The sequence below is a fragment of the Dasypus novemcinctus genome, chromosome 27 (genome assembly GCF_030445035.2).
Source record: "Dasypus novemcinctus isolate mDasNov1 chromosome 27, mDasNov1.1.hap2, whole genome shotgun sequence".
In the NCBI taxonomy this organism is placed as follows: domain Eukaryota; kingdom Metazoa; phylum Chordata; class Mammalia; order Cingulata; family Dasypodidae; genus Dasypus; species Dasypus novemcinctus.
The window spans coordinates 35,280,684-35,303,865 of record NC_080699.1 but is presented as its reverse complement, the minus strand read 5'-3'; positions in this window follow the sequence as shown (position 1 = coordinate 35,303,865).

Here is a 23,182-nt window from a genome sequence, read left to right as displayed (position 1 = left end):
TTGGGAGGTTTTTAATGACTGATTTTATCTTTTTATTTGTGATTGGTTTGTTGAGATCATCAGTTTCTTCTTTTGTCAGTGTAGGCTGCTTATGTGTTTCTAGGAATTTGTCCATTTCCTCTAAATTGTTGTTCTTGTTGGAATAGAATACAGTCTTTCAAATATGCTCTTATGATAGCCTTTATTTCAGTGGTTCAGTGGTGATATCACACTTCTCATTTCTTAGTTTGTGTATTTTCATCTTCTCTCTTTTTTTCTTTGTTAGTCTATCTGAGGGTTTGTCAATTTTATTGATCTTCTCGAAGAACCAGCTCTTCATTTTGTTTATTTTTTCAAGTGCTTTCCTATTTTCTATTTCATTTAGTTCTGCTCTGATCTTTGTTCTTTCTTTCTTCTTTCTTTGGGGTTAGTTTATTGTTTTTTTTTTTAAATGAATTCCTCCAATTGTTCAATTTGTTATTCAATTTTAGCTCTTTCTTCTTTTTTGATGTATGGACTTATGGCTATGAATTTCCCTCTCAGTACAGCTATTGCTGCATCCCATAAGTTTTGATATGTTGTGTTGTCATTTCCATTAATTTCAAGGTAGTTATTGATTTCTGTTGAGATTTCCTCCTTGACCCACTGTTTTTCTAAGAGTGTTTTTGTTTAACTTCCATATCTTGGTCCAAATCTGGGCCTCTGGCCCTTGCAGATTTCTAGCTTCACTCCACTTTTGTATAGTTTTGATCTTTCTGAATTCATGGAGACTTTCTCTGTGGCCTAACGTGTCATCTATCTTGGAGAATGATTTATGTGCACTTGAGAAAAATGTATATCCTGCTGTATTTGGGTGTAATATTTGTATATGTCTATTTGGTCCAGATCTTCTAATATATTTTTCAAAGTCTTTCTTTCTTTATTGATTCTCTTTTGAGATATTTGGTCCAGTGGTGATAGTAGTGTGTTAAAATCCCCCACTATAATTGTAGAGGCATCTATTCCTTCACTTTGTTTCTCTAGTGTTTGCCTCACATATCCAGAGGCACACTTGTTAGGGGCATAAATGTTTATGATTGTTCTTTCTTCTTGAAAGATTATCTTGTTCACTAATATGTAGTGTCCATCTTTGTCTCTTACAATTGTTTTGCACTTAAAGTCTATTTTGTCTGAAGTTAATATAGCTACACTTGCCCTTTTTTGGTTATTGTTTGCCTGTGAGATTGTTTTCTGGCCATTCACTTTCAATCTCCTTGAATCCCTTGGTCTAAGATGAGTTTCTTGTAGACCACATATAGATGGTTCATAATTTCCTTATCCAGTCTTCCAATCTGTGTCTCTTAACAGGTGAGTTTTATCCATTGACATTTAGTGTTATTACTTTCAAGGATTTATTTATATTAGCCATATTTACTTTGGATTTGTGTTTCTTTTATGTTGTTTGATCTTTTTTCTCTTTTTGTAGTTTTAGTTGTTCTTACACTCTCCTCCAACTCTGTCTCTCTTGTTTTTTTCTTTCCTCCTGCAGAACTCCCTTTAGTATTTCTTGAAGGGCAGGTTTTTTGTTGGCATACTCTCTTAGTTTCTGTTTATCTGTGAATATTTTGAACTTTCCATCATTTTTGAATGCTAACTTTGCTGGATAGAGTATTCCTGGTTGAAAAATCATTTCTTTTAGTATCTTGACTATGTCATACCATTATCTTCTTGCCTCCATGGTTTCAGATGAGAAATCAGAACTTAATCTTATGGAACCTCCCTTGTATGTGATGGTTCTCTTTTGTCTTGCTGTTTTCAGTGTTTTCTCTTTGCCTTGTGCATTGGATAATTTGACAAGTATATGTCTTGGGGTAGGCCTGTTGTGATTTATGCTGTTTGGGGTGCATTTTGCTTCCCAGACATGTATATGCATCTCGCTCAATAAGTTTGGGAAGTTTTCAGCTATTATTTCCTCCAACACCCCTTCTCTCCCCTTTCCCTTATCTTCTCCTTCTGGGATTCCTATAATGCATATGTTTGTGCATTTTGTCTTGTCATCCAGGTCCCTAAGTCCTGCTGGATTTTTTCTATCTTTTTATCGATCAATTCTACTATCTGTTTGATTTCAGATGTACTGTCTTCCACATCACTAATTCCTTCCTCTGCCTCTTCAAATCTGCTGTTATTTGCTGAGAGTGTATTTTTTATTTCTTGGATTGTGCTATTGATCCCCATCATATTCACAATCTTTTTGTGCATGATCACAATTTCTTCTGTATGCTCTCAAAGTGTTTTCTTAATATGCTTAATCTCTTCCTTCACTTCATTGAATTGGTCCATGATATATGTTTTGAGAGCTTTAATTACTCTTTCAATGTTCTACTTATCTTCCTGGTTTTTAGTTTGTTCATTGGATTGAGTCATGTTTCCCTGATTATTGGTATGGTCTGTAGTTTTTTGTTGCTCTCTGGTCATCATTATCTTTTTGGCTTTATTCTGTTGATTATCTTCTTCATCTAGTCTTGGGGTTAAATTAGTTGTTGTTTTATGTGCATGTTAAGTCTTCTCTGTGTCACTTTTTTCTTATTATTCTATTCCTTGTTGTTGGCTAAGTTCCCTTGAAAGAAAATATTAGGCCCAAAGAAAGCAAAAGGGGTAAGAAAAGAAAAATATAATAGTAGTATTGATAGTGAATGTTAGCAGAAGAACCATGTGAGATCTAGGAGCATGGATACAGAACTCATGTAAGCTGTGTATAGTTATAACTGTAAAAAAGTGGAGTACCTATAACGAGATAGTAAACTGAATATGTGGAGGAACATACTATGAATTAAAAGGTCAGTGTGGTTAGGAGGGAGGGAAAAAGAAAAGAGAGGACAATAATATAAAGAGTGAATAAATGATTGAAAACAGATTAGATCTACATATAATACCAGGAGTTAAAAATGGTTTTTGACCTGAATGAAAGGGGGAAATGAAAAGGACAAATGAGTTTAAATGGCTATGAGTATTCAAAAAGAGCTGGGAGGTTATCAGAGGGGTTGCTCTTTTGTACACCTGAGCAGAGTCCCAGAGACAGATAAAGTAGATACAACCCCAGGTATTGGTTCTTCTGAGGGCTACAGAGACCCACAGGTTCTATGATCTTGGCAGATGGAGTTCAGTGCCATGTCAGTAGGCCCTACTTTGGAGTTTGTGTTTCTGTGTGATGGAGCTGGACTCAGATGTGATCTTTGTCCACAAATCTCTCCTGTTACTTTTACAGGAACTATAGTTGTTGCTGGGGTTTAATGTATACCCAGGGGACCTGAATCTCTGAACTGTCCATGTGATAGCCAGGCCCTGAGCCTCGAGAGACTTACAACTCCTACACTCTGGTTTATTGGACTTACCCCACTCAGCTAACATGGAGGTGAAGAAGGTCTAGTAATCAGTGAGATCCTGCTGAGACATCCTTAAGCACAACCTCTGGAATGACCTCCTGGCTTGCTTTGAAGTCTCTTAGACATATAAACTCATTTGCCTTTACCCTTTCCCTGTTTTGGTCAAGGTCTTCTTCCAGTTGCAATGCTAGTTGCTGCTTGGTAGTAATCCTTTGGTGCCAAGGAGGCTCATCCTTGGGAGTCATGTCCCATGACAAGGGCAGAGTAATGCATTTATATGGTAAGTTTGGCTTAGAAAGGGGTCACATTTGAGAAACAAAGAGATTCTTAGGAGGTAACTCTTTGGCAACCTATAATACTTGACAAAGTTTCAATTTCAAAAGAAAATGTTCATAGAGTAGTCATCAATATCAAGGAACTGTCAATGGTCCATCCTTCTTCATAAGTCACTGCTGGTGTACTTGGGGGATTCTTGCTGTCCCATTAGAGAATGTGGCAGAACTCCCAGAATGGGAATTGGATATAATTTAAGTGGTATTTGGCTCTCCACCCAACATGACAATGCCCCATGAACACTTGAATTCTTTCATATGCTTTATAGGTATATCCCATGTGAACCTCCTCCTATGCATCTTTCATTATTGACACCCTGCACCAGTGATCCTCCCCTGCCACAGTTGTAAACTCTTCTGTAATCCAAAACTACTTTAAAAATGAAGTCAACAAATAACCGAATAAAATTACTAAGAAAATGAAATAATAATGATAGTTTTTAAAATGACAAATAAAATACAAAAGTAAAAAGAAGTTGAAATAATAAAATATAATAAAAAATAAAATACAACAAATTTTGGCCTTAAGACATATTTCATTTTATTGCACTTTGCAGATATTGTGTTTTGTGTTTTTTGTTTTTTACAAATTGAAGGTTTGTGGGAACTCTGCTAGAACAAGTCTATTTATGCCATTTATCCAACAGCATAGGCTCATTTCATGTCTTTGTATACTTAAGTTTTCCACATTTCTTTTGGACATAATGTTACTGTTCACTTAATAAGCTACAGGATAGTGGAAACACAACTTTTATATGCACTAGGAAACCAAATAATTTGTGTGTCTTGCTTTATTGTGATAGTCACTTTACTGAAGTTGCCTGGAACTGAAACTGCAGTATCTCCAAGGCATACCTGTAATAAGTTTCAGTATCCCATTCCCCTAATGAAACACTGACAAGCAAGCAAAAACTGGTGGGACAAACTTCCTCAGAACTCTGGAACACAGTCAAAGGTACGCAGCACATGAACTCAGGCAAAAGAAAAAGTCAACTTTAAAATGTCAGGAAAGTCTTGAGGTGCCTTCCTAGTCCTTTGCCCACCCTCTCCTCTCCCCATTGGGTATAGCCTCATCTTGTGCTCTCAGTGATGTCCCTGGTCCTGGGACCTGAGGTAATAGACCTCCACCAGATTGCAGATTGGGGGAATACATATGTGTGGTGGCTGTCTGAAAGACTTGTCTAAAATGCTTATCTCTGTCTCACCTGACCCAGAACTCACTCTGGTCAGAGAAGTGGCATGGTTATTTGAACATTGTAAGAGAGTATTCAAAGAGCAGCAGCTTGGGGCAAAAAAATTCACTTGAGACATGCAATAGAGGACTTGGGACCCAAGAGAAAGGGCTGAGGAGCTTTTCTTGGGGGGAATGGTACATATTCAGAGGGTTTATTTAAGTGGGGGAATATATAAGGCCATGCAAGGAATTTGAACAGATATTTCTTCCAAGAAAATATGCAAATGATCAATAAGTACATGAAATGATGCCCAATATTTTTAGTCATCAGGGAAATGCAAGTAAAAACTACAAGGAGATGCTATTTCCCCTAGGGTGGCTAAAAAATAATAACAAGTGTTGATGCTGTTGTGGAGAAAATGGAATCCTCATACATTGCAGGGTGGGAATATAAAATGGTGCAGCTACTATGGATAACAGTTTGGGAGTTACTTGGAAAGTTAAACCTAAAATTACCACATGAACCATAATTCCACTCCCAGTGTACACCCAAAGAACTGAATACAAGGACACAGACACTTGCATACCAATGTTCATAGCAACATTATTCACAATAGCCAAATTTTGAAATAACCCACGTGTCCATCCACAGGTGAATGGATAAACAAAATGTGGTATATCCATACAAAGGAATATTATTCATCCATAAAAAAGAATGAAGCTTTGATACGTGCTATAACATGGGGGACTCTTTAAAACATTTTCTTGAATGAATAAATGAGAGACAAAAATACAAGCTATTGTCATAAAGAATTCAAAGAAAAGGCATCAAAGCACCATGGTTTGCAGGTAGTATACTCCTCAACTGGGAAGACTGATTAATAGGTAAATCAACAAGTAAAGAATTAGAACACTTAAGATAGTAGACAATGGTGGCTGATACATAATCACCCTCACAAAATCAGTATAATTTCTTTCCATCATATAGGATTGAAAACAAAGTGAAAATAGCATTCACATAAGCAAGCAAAACCATGTATAACCCAGAATTAATTTAAAATATGTGAAAAACCCTGAAACTGTAATAAAGGACATAAGATTTTTCTAATTAAGAGAGTTATTCTTTGTGGATCATGTAAACGTAATAAATACGAAATATGTGATAAATGAAAAATAGAGGTAAATAAATGGAGAAATAATTCTTGTTCTTGAATAGGAATATTTAACATTAGGAAATGTTAAAGACAAGATGTAAAATTATCACATATGCAAGACTCTTGTGAAAAATGAGGAGGAAAAGGGTAGCAATTACAATAGAAAAATTAAAAAACGTACAATATGCACCAGAAAGTGAAAAAGCTAACAAATGTCAAAAGTTAAAGTAAATCTATATAAATGAAAGGCCTTCCATAAAAACTCATGCAAAGACACAATTTTATGTCAAAAATTAAAAATCTACTAGGTTCTAAAATCTCAAAATGATGTGTGGTCATAGGAACCACTGTTGGAGTCTAGTCTAATTTAGTCAAATTAAGTACACATATTCTATATACCAGGAACTCCATCCTGTGTGTGTGTGTATGTGTGTGTGTGTGTGTGTAGTCATGCCAAATTCTTCCATATGTCCATAATATAAGTATGAGAGTAGTTACAGATTTGAGAGAGTGGTTACATGTAATTGTATAAATGCACCCTAGGGAGGATTTATGAAAGTGTATCACTAAAATGCACCAATAGATGAAGGACCTTGGGGAGTTCTTACCCTCAAGAAGCTCCAGCCAGGAGAGTAGAGAGTGGATTTTGAATAATGATCAAACTTCCAAATCACATGACCTACAAAAACAACTTTATTTCAAGTGGCACATGACTACTTGGTGCAGAATCTTGGTTTCTCTGCAATAAATCCTTTTGCCAAATGAAGGAGTTGCAGGCTTCCTCCTGGTAAAAGTGAAGCAAATGGTTGAATAAAACTGTCCTGACACAACCAATCTAATGTCCACAGAGAAAATGTGGCATTGGTGTGGGAAGGGTGGCCATGGTGGCTGCTGGGTGCGGGGAATGGGAGGAAGAGATGAGATGGGGAGGCGTTTTCGGGACTTGGAGTTGTCCTGGGTGGTGCTTCACGGACAACTACGGGACATTGTAGACCCCCTCAGGGCCCACTGGATGGAATGTGGGAGAGTGTAGGCTATGATGTGGACCATTGACTATGGGGTGCAGCAATGCCCGGAGATGTACCTGCCAGGTGCAGTGGATGTGTCATGATGATGGGAGAGAGTGTTGCTGTGGGGGGAGTGGGGGGTGGGGGCAGTGGGGTTGAATGGGACCTCATATTTTTTAATGTAATATTTTTAAAAAAAAAGAATTATAAAAAAAAATTAAAATTAAAAAACAAAAAAACTGTCCTAATGTGGGAGCATTTTCCTATAGGCTTCAGTCTTCAAAGAAGTGTTAATTCAGGAATCAGACACCTCAGGGGTTACAGTGCCTCCTGACAGGGTCTGCCATCCATTTCTGGCCCATAGGTTGAGGTGGCATGTGGGATGCCTGCCTTCTCTCCATCTATCCATTTGTACTGCTGAGCTTTTTATCACAGTAGAAATGGAATGCTTGAAGGTCTTTTTCATACTCCATGACCCTGGAAGGCAAAGAGATCTTGAGAAAGTGCTAAGATGTATCCTCGGTTCCCTGACAGGCCTGTACTTGGGCCATGGCCACTTAGACATGGGTTTCTTTTTCTTTTGGGGATTTGGATGTTCTCAGAACCACCATTACTGAGACCTGCTTATAATTTCATTTCTTTCATAGACCAGCACCTGCAGAGAGCATCTAGAGCCTAGGAAAGGGTTACCATGCTAGGGGAACTGATAGGATTCAAAAAAGGAAGGCTGTAAGAGGACAGGGGTGGACGTATCTGGTCAGGCTATCCAGTTCTCTTCAGATGGGTGATCAGCCCAGGTATCAGAGTGTTCCTGAAGTTCAGAAAAATCACTTCAGGGTTCAGTTAAGCCAGGGAAGTGATTTGAATAAAAACATCAGAGGCTATCATCATCTCCCAGGGACATTTGGCGCAGTGATGTGTAAATTCTCTTTCCTGATCCCTGGCCCACACTGCGGTCTCTCAAGTGGAAAAGAGACATGTTCTCATGCCTACAGTGACCCTAGTGAGCCATGGACACAAGCAGCAATATTCACTTAATGGAGAGCACGTTCAGTTTGTGCTACAAGGCTCATCTTGGGTCCCAGCTGGTGTGTTCTCCAGCCTTCTCTGTCTCCAAAGGAGTCTGATACTCATAAAACACTGTTATCCTTTCTTCACACCTGACCATTGCAGGTTCAGCTCCTCCTTGCCCCACTATCCTCAGAAAGCCCCTCTTGGCTGTATTAGTTGAGCTGAGCTCCTGGTATGCAAAGCTTGACTGTAGTGACCTCTCCTTTTTTTCCAAATGATCATCCCTCCTGACCCACTCACCTCACCCTGTTCTGGTTAGAAAGAGAGTTGCCTTAGGGTTGGAAAATATCTAACAAATCTGTAAAACAGCTCCAACCCTTCCAGGCACCAGTCTGCTGGGCACTTAGTGAACTGTCCATAAACACTTGCTGATGAAGAGATTACCCTTTTACCACCTATAGCTGGGGCAGCCTAGAGCCATGAAGGCTGGGAATGGGCAAAGAGGAATGGTTTATGGAGGAGGGATCTGGAATGACTTCGTGGGCAGAATGACTTCAGTTGGCACATGTAGCTTACCTTTCCAGTCTCTATTGGTAAATATTTTTAACTTAGTGCATAATAAATTGGCTTGAAGATGACTTGAGCAAGCATTTCCCCACTATCAGCAGCTCCAGTTCTACCTGGCCTCTACCAGAAATTGCTTCAACAATCAATCAAAGCAGGATGGGAAAGCTACTGCAGTTGGGCCTCTTTCTGGTGAACATAGAAACTGGTAAATCTTTAGGTGGTGGTTTGAGAATATTTAGCTTATTAGCCTATGCTTATCCCTAGGATATATTTAAGCAATATCAAACTTTCCCCCCAATACTTTGGTTCTCTGAGCTCTGACTGAGAAGGAGGAATGAGGTCCAATTTCATATATAGAGACTGCGATCCTGGGCCTCTTGCATGATAACCCTGGAAATGCTCCTGCACTCCTTTATTCCCACTGTATTTAAAGGAAGCTTTTGATTACATAAATGTTACATCAAAAGTATAGGGGATTCCCATACATCCTATCCCTTACCACTCCCATACTTTTCCCCATTAACAACATCTTTCATTAGTGTGGTACATTTGTTAAACTTGATGAACATATATTGAGGCATTCCCACTACCCTCAGTCTATAGTTTATGTACAGTTTATTGCACCAAACAATTTTATAGGTTTTAACAAAATATATAATGGTCTGTCCATTGTTGCAATATCATACAGAACAATTCCAATGTCCTCCAAATGCCCCTTGTTACACTTATTCTTCCCTTTTTAAAATTTGTAATCCTTGTGGCTGACAAAAAAATACAGGAAGAAAATCATGGGAAATGTGGCTCTGTGGACAGTGGATTGGTTTCCCTGCCTTATGGTCATTAAACTAGGTGTTATGTAGAACAGAATTAGGCTATCTATCTATTTCTTGCTACTCGGTCTGTGGATCTAAGATATTTTATTCTGCAACAAAGCCCCAAGGGCATATCATTGGCAAGGCAGAGCTCTCAAGCAGGAAGAGTGATCTCTGCTCTCTTTTGGAGTGATGGAGTATTTTCCTTCACCCCTGAATGCAGTCTTCCTTCCTGCAGCCTTAGCTCTCCAGTGTAGACAATGTACTGCCTACACCAATGGGATATGTCAACACCAGGAGCAGACATGCACTGCAGGAGATGGTGAATCCTGTATGACTCTTAGATTCTTCTATACTTGGCCCAATAATTGTAAGTGGATTCATCAATTGTTTCTGCTGTAAAGTTGAAGCTCAAGCCTCATTTTTTTCCAGGGCTCAAAACAGATTCCTTTAAGATATTGTTTCTGGATGCCTGGAGTCATCCAAGTTTATGGGGAATGATGATGTGAGTTTGGGAGGGGATCGTCTACTTTAGAGAACTCTAAAGTTGAGTCCAGATTAAGGGGGAATGAGTGGACATGGGGCAGTTTTGAATATTGTTCTCATCTGTCCCAAATTTCTTAAGCTTTAGGTGCTTTACATGTGCTGCTTCTTCATCTCCTTCCAGTGACCTCTGCTCTGCTAATCTAATGTTGTTCAATATCAGTTTTGGCTTAAAATCTCTATCCCTGGAAACCTTTTTTGACCCTTAATTCCATTTACATATCTTTTTTCTGTGCCTCCAGAAGGTCCCAGCCATGTCCATCTCCTATTATTTATCTTTGTGCTTTCTAATTGCCTGTCATTTCCTTAATATATTTCATGGCCAATGAGAGCAGGAATTCAGTGTTGCTTACCACTCTTTCTTTGGTGCTTACCAAAGAGCCTGAAGTTTGACAAATTTCCAGAAACTATATTGTTTCTGTCTGGCCTAGAGGAAGAGGTTGCTGTGTGCTCTAAAACCCACAGGTTCACCCCTGAGTAGGCAAATTCCCACAGTAGAGAAACTTGGGAGAAGGATTCTTGCTAGATATAGAGTCTTAGGGAACTCATCTATAAATTAGGAGTACATATATCTTATGGGTTCTGTAGTTTCTATAAAATAAATCTCCTTTCCTTAAAACAGTCCTGATTCATACCAGAATTGAGGGGATGGTAGGGAGCAGGGACTTGGAATTTCTGGATCTCAAACTAATACCTTGTTTCTGCTTTTCTCCTCCACAGTTAGTCACCCACGGTATGCAGAGACCCATTGTTTGAAAGATTGTGCCTATCGTCAGGAGTTATCTGATGGTTATGGAAAGCTGACGACCTGCTGTGGTTATGATTTTTGCAACGACCTCTCCGAGCCATTTACCATGCCCTAGGATGACACTAGCTTCAAATTGCCTCAAATCTTCCCTACTTTCCTTTTAAATTACCCTTGTTTCTCCCATAGGTTCGATTTCATTCTGGTATAGAGGCTCCTCCGAGAACCAGAACTCCAGAAGTTATGGGACATGAGGGCAGCCACTTCCCTGGTCTTATGGAAGGCTCACTAACCACAGAGACCACATCAATAAGCTTGGTAGTTTCCCCCTTAATAAACTTGAGCAGATTTGACTCTTGCTTTCAGTCATTGCTTTCATGACCAAGAAATCAAGTGTTGGCACAAATAGAAAAATATCAGAGACTATGAAAGGGAGAAGAACACATGTCTAAGGGGATAAGTAGACTTAAATAACATTTGCTCAGACACCAAGACATATAGATTAGACAGGGTTATCCAGAGAAACAGAACTGACAGCAGATAAATATATATGTAAGTATAATCAGATCAATTACAGGAACTAGCTCATGAGTCCATGGGGATTGGCAAATCTGATTTCCATAGGGCAGGTAAAAAGTTGGGAACTTTGACAACAGTGATGATGAATCCACAGGTGAAGCTGGCTGGCTGGCTGGCTGAAGTAGGGTTAGAAATTGTTCTTTCTGGCTGCTGAAATTCCTAGCTCTGCCTTTAAGACCTTCAGCTGATGGAGTGCTATCCTTCAGGATGTGGTCCACACTTTAAACCAATGACCATTCTATCATTGTTTGTCTCCACTAGGTATAATAACGGGTTTGGGAATTGAGGGATGAAAGTGGCACTCCTCACTTCACTTCCAGAGACTCACTTGGAGGAATTTCTACTGCAACTTTGGGCTCTCCAGTATTAGAAGAATTAGTTCCTAAAGGAGGAAGGGTGTCTCTAGGGGATGCAAGAAGAGTCCCCTTAAAGTGAAGCTCCACCTGGTCACTTTGTATTCCTTGTGCATAGACCAGCAGACAGAGAAAAGAGGCACCATTCTTGCAGTGGAATTGACCCTGTTCATCAAAAGGAGGTAGGACTTCTCATACATCATGGGACAGGGAAGAACATGCTAAGCCTAAGGTGGGATGTAATGGAGGCCTCTTGGTACTAATATGTCCAGTTTTAACTCAGTGGGCAAGGTCCACAGCCATGATCTGACAGCTCCAGAGGGAGCTTGAAGTGTTGGGCGAACAACTCATTCCTGCTCACACCTGTGAATAGAATGACCACTTCTCACATGTTGAACCCTCCTCCACATCATCTAGCCCATCCTACATCCTTATTGTTCCTGGATCTTGTAAATATATGTCTTCTTTTCCTCAGTGTGTGTGAAACTTCACTGTGCTAGAGATCTCAGTAGGCTGAACTTAGGTAACAAAGGTTGTTCTATCTATTGCCCAGAATCATCATGAAAAGATCATGTGTTTTGTAAGGAGACAGAGGGGCCTGAAGAAAGAAGAAAAAACTGTATTAGTAATAACGTATTGTCATAATATATTAGTCAGGGTTCTCTAGGGAAACAGAATCAAGAAGAGCTATCTGTCAATAGTATGCAATTTTATAAGAGACTCTCACAGAGCCATGGGAATGCAAAGTCCAGGTTCCACGGGCAGGCTGCAACCAGGGGTTCCAATGAAAGTGCATTGAAGGCTCTTGATGAGTTCTGGGACATGTTGGCTGCCCAAAGACAAGCTGGGACATTCTCTCTCAATGCTGGAATCACTTTCCCTTTTGAGGCATTCAACTGATTGAGTTAAGCTTCACTCTTGCTGATGGCAATTTTCCTGATTGATGTAATTATAACCAGCTATCTATGACTTGCAGTAAAGTCAATGGTGACTAAAGTCCATAAATGCCCTTGTATTACAGTTAGCCCAGTGCTTGCTTGACCAAACAACTGGGCACAATTACCTTGCCGAGTTGACACAATAGCCTAACCATCACAAATAGATAGATATTAAGGAAGGAGAACTGATGAAGGTTACAGAAGAACATCAATTTAAAAATAAAGTTATGAAAACTCTTTAGAAAATATCAAAACTCAAAACATTGACCCTAAAAACCCTGACACATAAAATGAACAGAAGAATAGAAGAATGCTCAATGCTCACTGTACTCTCTTTTAGGTGAAAGGAGAATACAAATAATCAGAAATAGAGGGGCATCGGCTTCCTTGGATGCCAAGAGAGAGAAAATAGTTGAAAGCAGAAGATCTTGATGATCCTATTTAGGACCTATGATTACCTCATTTTTGAATAGTATTCAATATCTTTTTGAATATGTCCCAAGGTTTGGGACAAGTTTCAGTTTTCACATGTGATATCCAATTGTTCCAACACTATTTGTTGAAAAGTTTCCTCTATCTCCATTGAAATTTTCCTTTTTTCTTGAGAACCAATTGACCATATACATGTAGAATTATTTTTAAAGCTGCATTTTCTAAAGATACATTTAACTATCATCTTGACACAACCATCTCCTCTTTGCTCTATTTCAATTTCATATTAATCATTGAAAGCAGGAAATCTAGAGTCCTTCAACTTTGGTACCATTTCAAAATTTCTTTTGGCTTTTCTAGCTCTTTTGCTTTTCAATACACGTTTAGAATCAACCTGTCAATTTATTCAAAAATCCAACAGGGATTTTAATTGGAATGTCATTGACTGTATAGATCAATGTAGGGATAACTGATACCTTAACAATAATGTTTTCTTATCTATGAACACTGCATAGGTCTCTATTTTTAAGTCTTCTTTTTTTATCAGTGTTTTGTCATTTTCAGCATACTTATTTTGCACATATCTATATACCTCAGTATTTCACATTTTAGTGTTGTTATTGATATTGTAAATAAAACTGATTTTAAATGTCGTATTCTTACTATCCATCTCTAATGTCTTATTTAGGATTTTGAATTTACAATTAAACAATATAAAAGTGACTGGACAGGATTTTTTAAAGTAATGCTTCCATAATTTATTAAATTGACTTTTTTTCATTTACTGAAGTGTATCACTCATATACAAACACACATAAACAATAAGTGTATAGTAATAGTTTTGAACTTATAAAACAAACATACATAACATCCTACAGGGCTCTTACCTCATCCTTCCGCCAATACCTTGCATTATTGTTAAACATTTTAATCAATGATTAAAGAGCATTTTCAAAATATTACTGCTAACCAAAGTACTTTCCCCCAACACACCCTGTTATTATTATTTTTATATCATTTATACATGAACATGCATAAACAATAAGGGGTGACACGAGTATATAGTAAAAGTGAAGTTACAAATCAAGCATGCAAAACATCCCACAGGGGTCCCATACATCAACCCTTCACCAACATCTTACATTGTTGTGAGACATTTGTTACAATTTATGAAAGAATATTGTCAAAATCTTACTACTAATTATAGTCCTTATCTTACATTTGGTGTATTTTTCCACCAACCTATCCTACTATTATTTTTTAAATATATTTTTATGACAGAAGTTATAAACTTACAAAACAATCATGCACATTTGCAGAATTCCCAATCAACATCCCTCAATCAGCACATCACATGGTGGTGACCCATTTGTTACAGATTATGAGATAATATCATCAGATTATTACCAGGTCCATAGTGTACATTTGTCACACTTTTTCCATACTCCCCCATTATCAACACAGTACATCTTTGGCATAGATGCATGAATATTACATTATTACTTTAACCACAGTCCATAGTTCATTCCAGCTGTATTTTTTCCATGCTTCTCCACATTCCCACCATCCCACCAGTAGTGATGTATATCTCCTCTAGCTCATAAAGGACACTCTTGCATCTGTATCATCAACCACAATACTCATCTCTGGGTTTACTGTGTTATTCAGTCATTAAATTATTCTATAGCTTTCTGTCAATTGGCATTTATATCCCTAGGCTACCCTTTTAAGCCACATTCCTATTTATAAACCAGCTGTTACTCACTATAATGTGTTACCATCAACTCTACACATTTCCACACTTTTACAGTAAAGTTAATTAAAACTTCTACATACATTTAACATTTGTAGTCCATCTCAGTCATCCTCCTCTCTCCTTTAAGAATCCACCACCAGGCCTTGAAAATATTTTCCTATATTTTCTTCTAGAAGCTTTATGGTTCTTGCTTTTATATACAGGTTTTTGTTCTATTTTGAGTTAATTTTTGTGTAAGGTGTGAGATAGGGGTCCTCTTTCCATCTTTTGATTATGGCTATCCAGTTCTCCTGGCACTATTTGTTGAATAGACTATTCTGCTTGAGCTGAGTGGTTTTGAAAGACTTGTCAAAAATCTCTTGATCCTAGATGTGAGGGTATGTTTCTGAACAAGCAGTTCCATTGGTTTATGTGTCTTTCTTTATGCCAGTACCATGCTGTTTTTACCACTGTAGCTATGTAATATGATTAAAGTCCAGAAGTGAGAGTCCTCCATCTTCACTTTTCCTTCTTAAGATGTTTCTCGCTATTCAGGACCCCTTACCCTTCCAAATAAATTTGATAATCATGCTTTCCATTAATTTTTAAAATGCTGGTGGATATTTTATCAAGATTGCACTGAATCAGTATATCAATGTGAGTAGAATTGACATCTTAATGATAAATGATAAAGTCTTACAATCTGTGAGCATGGAATGTTCTTCCAATTATTTAGGTCTTTTTAAAAATTTCTTTTAAAAATGAATTGTAGGCTTCTGAATACATTGCTTTATATTGTTGATTGTGTTATTCCTAAATATTTGCATTTTACCTGTCATATTTTATTTTATTTTATTTTTTTAAGATTTATTTTTATTATTTCTCTCCCCTCCCCCCCCCCCCAGTTGTCTGTTCTCTGTGTCTATTTGCTGCATATTCTTCTTTGTCCACTTCTGTTGCTGTCAGTGGCATGGAAATCTGTGTTTCTTTTTGTTACGTCATCTTGCTGTGTCAGCTCTCCGTGTGTGCAGTGCCATTCTTGGGCAGGCTGAACTTTCTTTCATGCTGGGTGGCTCTCCTTATGGGGCGCACTCCTTGTGTGTGGGGATCCCCTACGTGGGGGACACCCCTGCATGGCACGGCACTCCTTGCATGCATCAGCACTGTGCATGGGCCAGCTCCACATGGGTCAAGGAGGCCTGGGGTTTGAACCATGGACCTCCCATGTAGTAGGAGGATGCCCTATCCAGTGGGCCAAGTCCGTTTCCCATGTCATATTTTATTTTAACCATTCTTTTGATACTTTTACTTTTACTGATATAATCTTCAATTCTAGACTCTCTTCCAAGGCTCTCTTTCCTGTTTTTTTCTCTTCAGGCTGTTGCACTCCCTTTAGTATTTCCTGCAAAGCTGGTCTCTTAGTTATAAACTTTCTCAGTTTCTGTTAATCTGTGAATATTCTAAACTCACCCTCATTTTTGAAAGGACATCTTGCCAGATATAAGACTCTTGGCTGGAAGTTTTTCTCTTGCAGTGTCTTAATATATCATACCACTGTCTTCTTGCCTCCATCATTTCTGATGAGAAATCAGCATTTAATTTTATTGGGTATCTCTTATAAGTTATGCATTGCTTTTCTGGTGCTGCTCTCAGAATCCTCTCTTTGTCTTTGGCATTTGACATTCTGATCAGTATGTCTCTCAGAGTTGGTCTATTCAGATGGGAATTTGTTGTGCTTCTCAGACATAGATATCCATGTCCTTCAATAGGGCTGGGAAATTTTCTACCTTTATTTCTTCACATATTCCTTCTGCCCCTTTTCCCTTCTCTTCTCCTTCTGGGACCCTCATGACACATATGTTTGTACATCTCTTGCTGTCATTTATTTCCCTGGGACCTTGTTCAGTTTTTTCCATTCTTTTCCCCATCTGTTCTTTTGTATGTTCACTTTCAGAGGCCATTTCTTCAAGCTCACCAATCCTTCTTCTGCCTCCTCAAATCGGCTCCTGTATGATTCCAATGTTTTTAAAATTTCATTTATTGAGGCTTTCATTCCCACAAGATCTGCTATTTTTCTATGTATGCTTTCAAGTTCTTCTTTGTGCTCATCCAGTGTCTTAATATCCTTAATCTCTTTAGCCATCTCATTATATTTGTTAAGGAAATTTGTTTGAACAGCTATGATTAGTTGTCTCATCTCCTTTATGCCATCTGGAAACTTATCTTGTTCCTTTAACTAGGCCATATCATCCTGTTTTTTGATGTGGATTATAATTTTTTGTTGATGTCTTGGGATTTGACTCACTAGATGTATTTATTCTGGGTGCAATTTCTCTCTTTAGTTTAGGGCTTTCTTGTCTTTTCTCCCTTGCTGGTTGAGTAGTAGAAGCCATGGGTGTAGTTGGTGCTGTAGGCTGTGGAGGCTCAATCTGCCCTCATTTCCCCAGGGATTGATGAAGCTTCTCCCAACTTCCTCCTTTGGTGGGGTAGGGACAGAGCCACAGATATGTGTAATATTCTAAGTCATGCAGGCCTAAACTGTAGTTTCCCAGAGAGATGGATGAAGCTTCAAGCCCCTTTCTCCCCTGCCTAGGGTGGGAATGGAGCTGCAGGTGTGGGCAGCAATCTAAGCTGTGCAGGTCCAAAATGACTGCAGTTGCCCTGGTAGACTTCTGAATATTCAGTCTGCCTGCTGAATGTACCTGCTGTTACCTAGAGAGGCTGGTGCAGGGTCCACCAGCTTCCTCCTTGGTGGAAGTGGGGTTGAAGCCTAGGCTAGGGCTGCAGGTCAATCTGGATGAAAGAAGCTTATTCCTACCAGCACTGTGATTTTCAGTCAGCCTGGCTTCCCCTCATGCTGGGGGTAGAGTAAAAATGTTGGCTACTGGCCTCTTTCTGACTTGGACAGGTACAAACATTAGCTATTCTTAGGGTTATACTTTAGCCAGCTGAATTTACTAATAAGTAGCTGAAATTGGTGGCCAATTGTTTCTTCCTTCCCTGTTTTTGGGAAATGGCATTTCCAGTTTCAGCCACAGAATAGCTCCTGAGACAGCTTGCACTGCCAGAGTGGACTATCGCCAGCCTCCACAGCATGGCCTGTATTTTCCTGGACAGTCTAGCAAAGGTTCCCCCAGCTTCTTCCCTGCTGGTGGTGGCACTGTGGCTTATATTAGAGCTGCAATCTAATCTGGACAGAAAGAAGCCTGTCCGTACCAGTCTTGTGATTTTCAGTTGATCCGCTTCCCCTTGTGCCAGGGACAGAGTTAAAATGGCAGCTACCAGCCTCTTTCTGACTTGGACAGGTTCAAACTTTAGCTGTTCTTAGGATTATATTTTAGCCCACTGAATTTACTAATCAGTGGCTGAAGTTGGTGCCCATTCATTTCTTCCTCCCTGGTTTTGGGGAAGTGAAGCTTTCAATCCTAGCCAGCTCTACTTAAGGACCTTCTCTGCATATGGATAATCTCTTCCTTCTCTTCTTTCAAGGACTATGCAGGATGCTCTTCTGGTCTCCTGGAACCCCCAGACAGGTGCTTTAGTTAGTTTTGAGTGATTACTAACGGCCCTGTAGCATGAGCTGACTCTAGTTTTTTCTTACACTGCCACCATCTTACTGGTTTACTCTGACTTTTTTTCTCTTTCTTTATTTTTTTAAATGTTACATTAAAAAAATACAAGAGGTCCCCGTATACCCTCCACCCCCTCACCCCACTGTAATTTTATTTTTTGAAGTTGAAATAAAGTTTACTAAGAAAAAAAGCAATGTGTGAAATTTGTTTTTCTGTACTGTGCTTTTATGTGTTTTTCTTTCTGTAAGCATCTTTTATTACTTTATCACTAATTTCCTGATTTTGGTTTTGCATAAGGAAATATTTTTTTTTATTTTTTTTATATTTATATTGTTATATTGATTCATGTCAGTTTTACTTGTGACCCAAGACATTATGAGATACATTCTTAACTTAGTATATTATACTTTAATTAATATTGGACCACAGCCTGACAAGGTGAGAGTGTTTACAACAGTTTAAAACAAATGCCCTCCTGTCTTTTATGCTATTATGAAATATATTTTAATGTCACATCACATATATTTTAAAAACCAAGATACAATGTTATTATTTTTGTTTTAAGTAGTCAATAATATTTTCCAGTTATCAGATATTTACTATTTCTACAATTGTTCTTTATTCTTGAGTTTCTCTTAACATTATTTTCTTTTAGACTGAGAAATTTTGATTAGTATTTCTTTTCATAGTGTGAGTTCCAATGAGGTGATTGTTTTTCTTTCTCTTTCTCTCTTTTTGTTAGGATGACATCTATTTGATATTCATTTTCTTTAAAGATTTATTTATTTATTTCTCTCCCCTTTCCCTGCCCCCACCCCAGTTGTCTGTTCTCTGTGTCTATTTGCGGTGTCTTCTTTGTCCGCTTCTGTTGTTGTCAGTGGCATGGGAATCTGTGTTTCTTTTTGTTGCATCATCTTGTTGTGTCAGCTCTCTGTGTGGGAGGTGCCATTCCTGGGCAGGCTGCACTTTCTTTCGTGCTGGGTGGCTCTCCTTACGGGGCGCACTCCTTGTGCATGGGGCTCCCCTACACAGGGACACCCCTGTGTGGCACGGCACTCCTTGTGCACATCAGCACTGTGCATGGGCCAGCTCCACACGGGTTAAGGAGGCCCAGGGTTTGAACCACGGACCTCCCATGTGGTAGATGAACACCCTAACTACTGGGCCAAGTCTGCTTCCCTGATATTCATTTTTGAAGTATGTTTTTATTGACTGTATGTGGATTAAGTTGGCATTTTTTTTCTTTCAAGCCTTTAATAACTGTTGTTGCCTTTCTTCTACAACTCCTCTATAATTTTGAGCCTTTAGATCATGTTTATTTTTATATGTAAGGTGTTTTTTTTAAATTTTAATATTCTGGCTGTTTTGAAGATTTTTTTTATTATTTAATGTCGGAAGTTTGACTATGATGCCAAAGTAGTCTAGTCTTCTTTGGATTTTTTTGTACTCTGAGATTTTTGATTTTATGATTTCATGACATCCAGAAAGTTTGGAAAGCTCTCACTAATTATTTTCTTGAAATGTTTCTTTTGTGCCATTCTTCCTTCCTTCTTATTTTGGGCTAGAATGATATATGATATAATGATCAAGGCTTTGATTGGGCCATGTCAGTAGGAGGTTGAGTCCCCACTCCTTTGGTGGGTGATGACTCACAGAGAAATTGCACTGAAGAGAATGGAGGTTGGAGTTTTGATCCTGGAACCTGGGAATCGAACACACAGAGAAGCAGATACGTGAGGAAGGAAAGAAGTTTCCATTAAACACAGACAGAGGCCCTGGGAAGAGAGATGAGCCATTTGCCTGATAGTCTACGCTGGCCTTATAGAAAGAGCAGAGCAGATGCACCCAAAGAGAATGAGGAAGAAAGGAACCCAGGAAGCTCAAACCCTTGCAGATGTTGGTGGCCATCTTGTTCCAACATGTTGCAACAGACTTTGGTGAGGGAAGTAACTTATGCTTTACGGCCTGGTAAATTTAAAATAAATACCTTTTATAAAAACCAACAGATTTCTGGTATTCTGCATCAGCACCCTATTGGCTGACTAATACACTTGGATTGCCATAACACATTCTTAAAATTTAGAAACAAGAGAGGAAACAGTGAGTGCACTCTCAAGGAACTCTCTGTCCAGTATGTGTAACTTCTCTGTAAATCTAAAGCATAGATAAACATTAATATATTTCATGTATATCCTACAGGATTTTTCATGGTAGATATGTATATGTACACACACACACACACGGATATGTATATATGTGTACATACATTTTTAAACAACTTATCTTTCACAAGGGGAGGATGATACATTGAACGCCTCACTTCTCCTAGGCCAGCTTAGACCTTGGTCCAACACAGTCTCTCAGTCTCTCTCCCAGTTCATCTCCTCTAGGAGAGAGGCAAAGAATCCTACTCACAGCCATCCTGACTCCCAAGTTTCACCACCCAGAAAGCAGAGCAGGAGCACATCACACAAACAGCCCTACCGTGGCTTTCAGGAACCAAGCTCCTGCAGGGAGGTGCAGGCTCCACAGCCAAGTTCCTGGGGCTTTGGTCTTATACCTGCCTGAGATCAAGTGTGAACTGTTGGATACAGGGCAACTTCTTCTCTTTGTGCCCAGCCAGCTGAGAACATTTCTATTTCCTTCCCCTGGAATTACTGTCCAGTGGATCTGGGGAGTGATTGGAGCTGCTTTATGAATTCCCTTTGCTGAAAGCTTTCAGGAGTAGGGACACGCAGTACATGTATTCTCTCTTTCTGTTTCTGGGGATGGTGGGGAGACTTGAGGAAATGATACTGAAAAAGCCAGTAGGGAAGGGGGTATCCCAGAGGACTCCTCGTGCTTGGCTGAGGTCAGCTCAGGACAGGGTTTGCTCCTGATGTCAGGTCAGGGCTGAACCAGTAACCACAGCTGGGGTCTCCTGGCCTTAGTTTCCCCTTCCCTGGAATTTAGACTGCTCTTTTAGCAGGGAAAGCAAGGCCAATACCTTGTTGATATGGAGTAATAAAAAGTATCTCCTTCTGTGTTTATGTGAGTTTGTGTGTTTGTGGGCAGTGTTTTGGCAATGAGGAGCATAATGGCATTGGATATCCAGATGTGTAGGCACTGATAAAAGGTATCAACCTCAGCCCAGTTTTATGCGACTCATCCCTTTATTATAGGAAATATTTGATCCATTCCATTTAAGTTAGGTAAACAAGAAGGATTGCAATGGGAAATAACCACAGTGCATTTTGGTTCCAGATTGTCACACTAAACATAGTCACTGTCCAGCAAAAGTCTAGTAAGAAATACAGAACCAGGCATAAAGCCATGCGCACATTGACAGCACCACAGAAGCCTCAAAAATCACATGTGGTACCCAATGTCTTCGGCCACCACACCTAAAACATGTTTTCTCATGAAGTTGCTGTGACACTGACATGATTGTGGGTCATAATAGTGCCATTATACCTGCTATCCATGCGGTCCTCGTAAGAATGAGTGAACTGCTCACGTTCTGTACTGTAGCTGCTGTACATAAATTGCAAGTTTCACAGTGAACCACCACTGACTAATGAACATTTTGATTCAGTAATCAGTAGATGGCAGGACCTACAGTTGCCTCTTCTATTTTCAGGGTTAATGTTGCAAGAGATTTGGTTAAGGGTTAAATTTTTAGACTGAAGGAGGAATTCATATTTCATCTATTAACGTTTTCCTTCAAGACCCTTTTCACATCTTTCTCACATATTCCCCTCATTCCAGATCTTTTTTAAATAAATAAGACTCTAATGATCATTAGAATATGAATGAGAATTGTGAAATCCTTCCAAAACACCTGTTAATAATGGCCTGACATCTTTCAAATTTGTTTACATTCCTCAACTAATTAAAATCTTCTTACGCATTCTTTTCCTCTTTGAAAGCATTTATAGATACATTTAGCTGTTTATAAAATTTCTTAGAGTCAATTTAATTTCCTCTCTCTAGGTTCCAATTATTTTCCCTTTGTGGAAATATACATATATGTATTTTAAGGAAATGTCATCTACAGAGTTTCATCATTTAAAAATGAATCTTCTCTCTCCTGTCCCTTCTATTAGACCCTATAGTTAATACTATACTTGATAAGTGTATGTCCATAGACTTAAATCTTTGGTCTGTCCAAGTGCCAATTGGGCCCTGAATCTCAGCAGTGTTGCCAGACCTACTCTCCAGTTCATTGTACTCACCCAAGACAACTAACAAGGAGAGGATGATGTACAGCACCCATCCCAAGGGACAGAGAGAGTCTGAAACTGTAAGCAAAATAATTCCATCCACCTGTCCCATGGGATCTAAGCCATCTCTGAATTAGAGGCAGAGTGGACATCACCATATCCAAATCCTCAGGATTGTATTATGAACAATGGCCTAAAGTAGACTTACTATTATTCTATTAGAGAATTATTTTAGCAATGGAAGAATTTTTATCATAGGTGTAATATGGGAGCATTTTGGGAACATTGAAATTGTCCTGCATGATGTTGCAATGGCAGATACAGACCATTATACATTTGTCATAACTTACAAAATTGTGCAAGACAGAGTGTAACTATAATGTATGATTAGTGACATGCTTCAACATATGTTCATCAATTGTAACATATTTATCACACTAATGAAGGATGTTGTTAATATGAGAAAATCTGGGAGGAGGAGGGCATGGAGTATATAGGAATCCCATATATTTTTTATGTAACATTTATGTAATCTAAAGTATCTTTAAATATGAAGAAATAAACTATTAAAAAAAGAAAATGGAGGAAAAATTTAGAGTATTTTTCAACATTAAATCTTCGTGACCTTCCCCCAATCAACATAACACATTTCTGCTCTATATCTAGTTTTCAAATCTTAATTTTT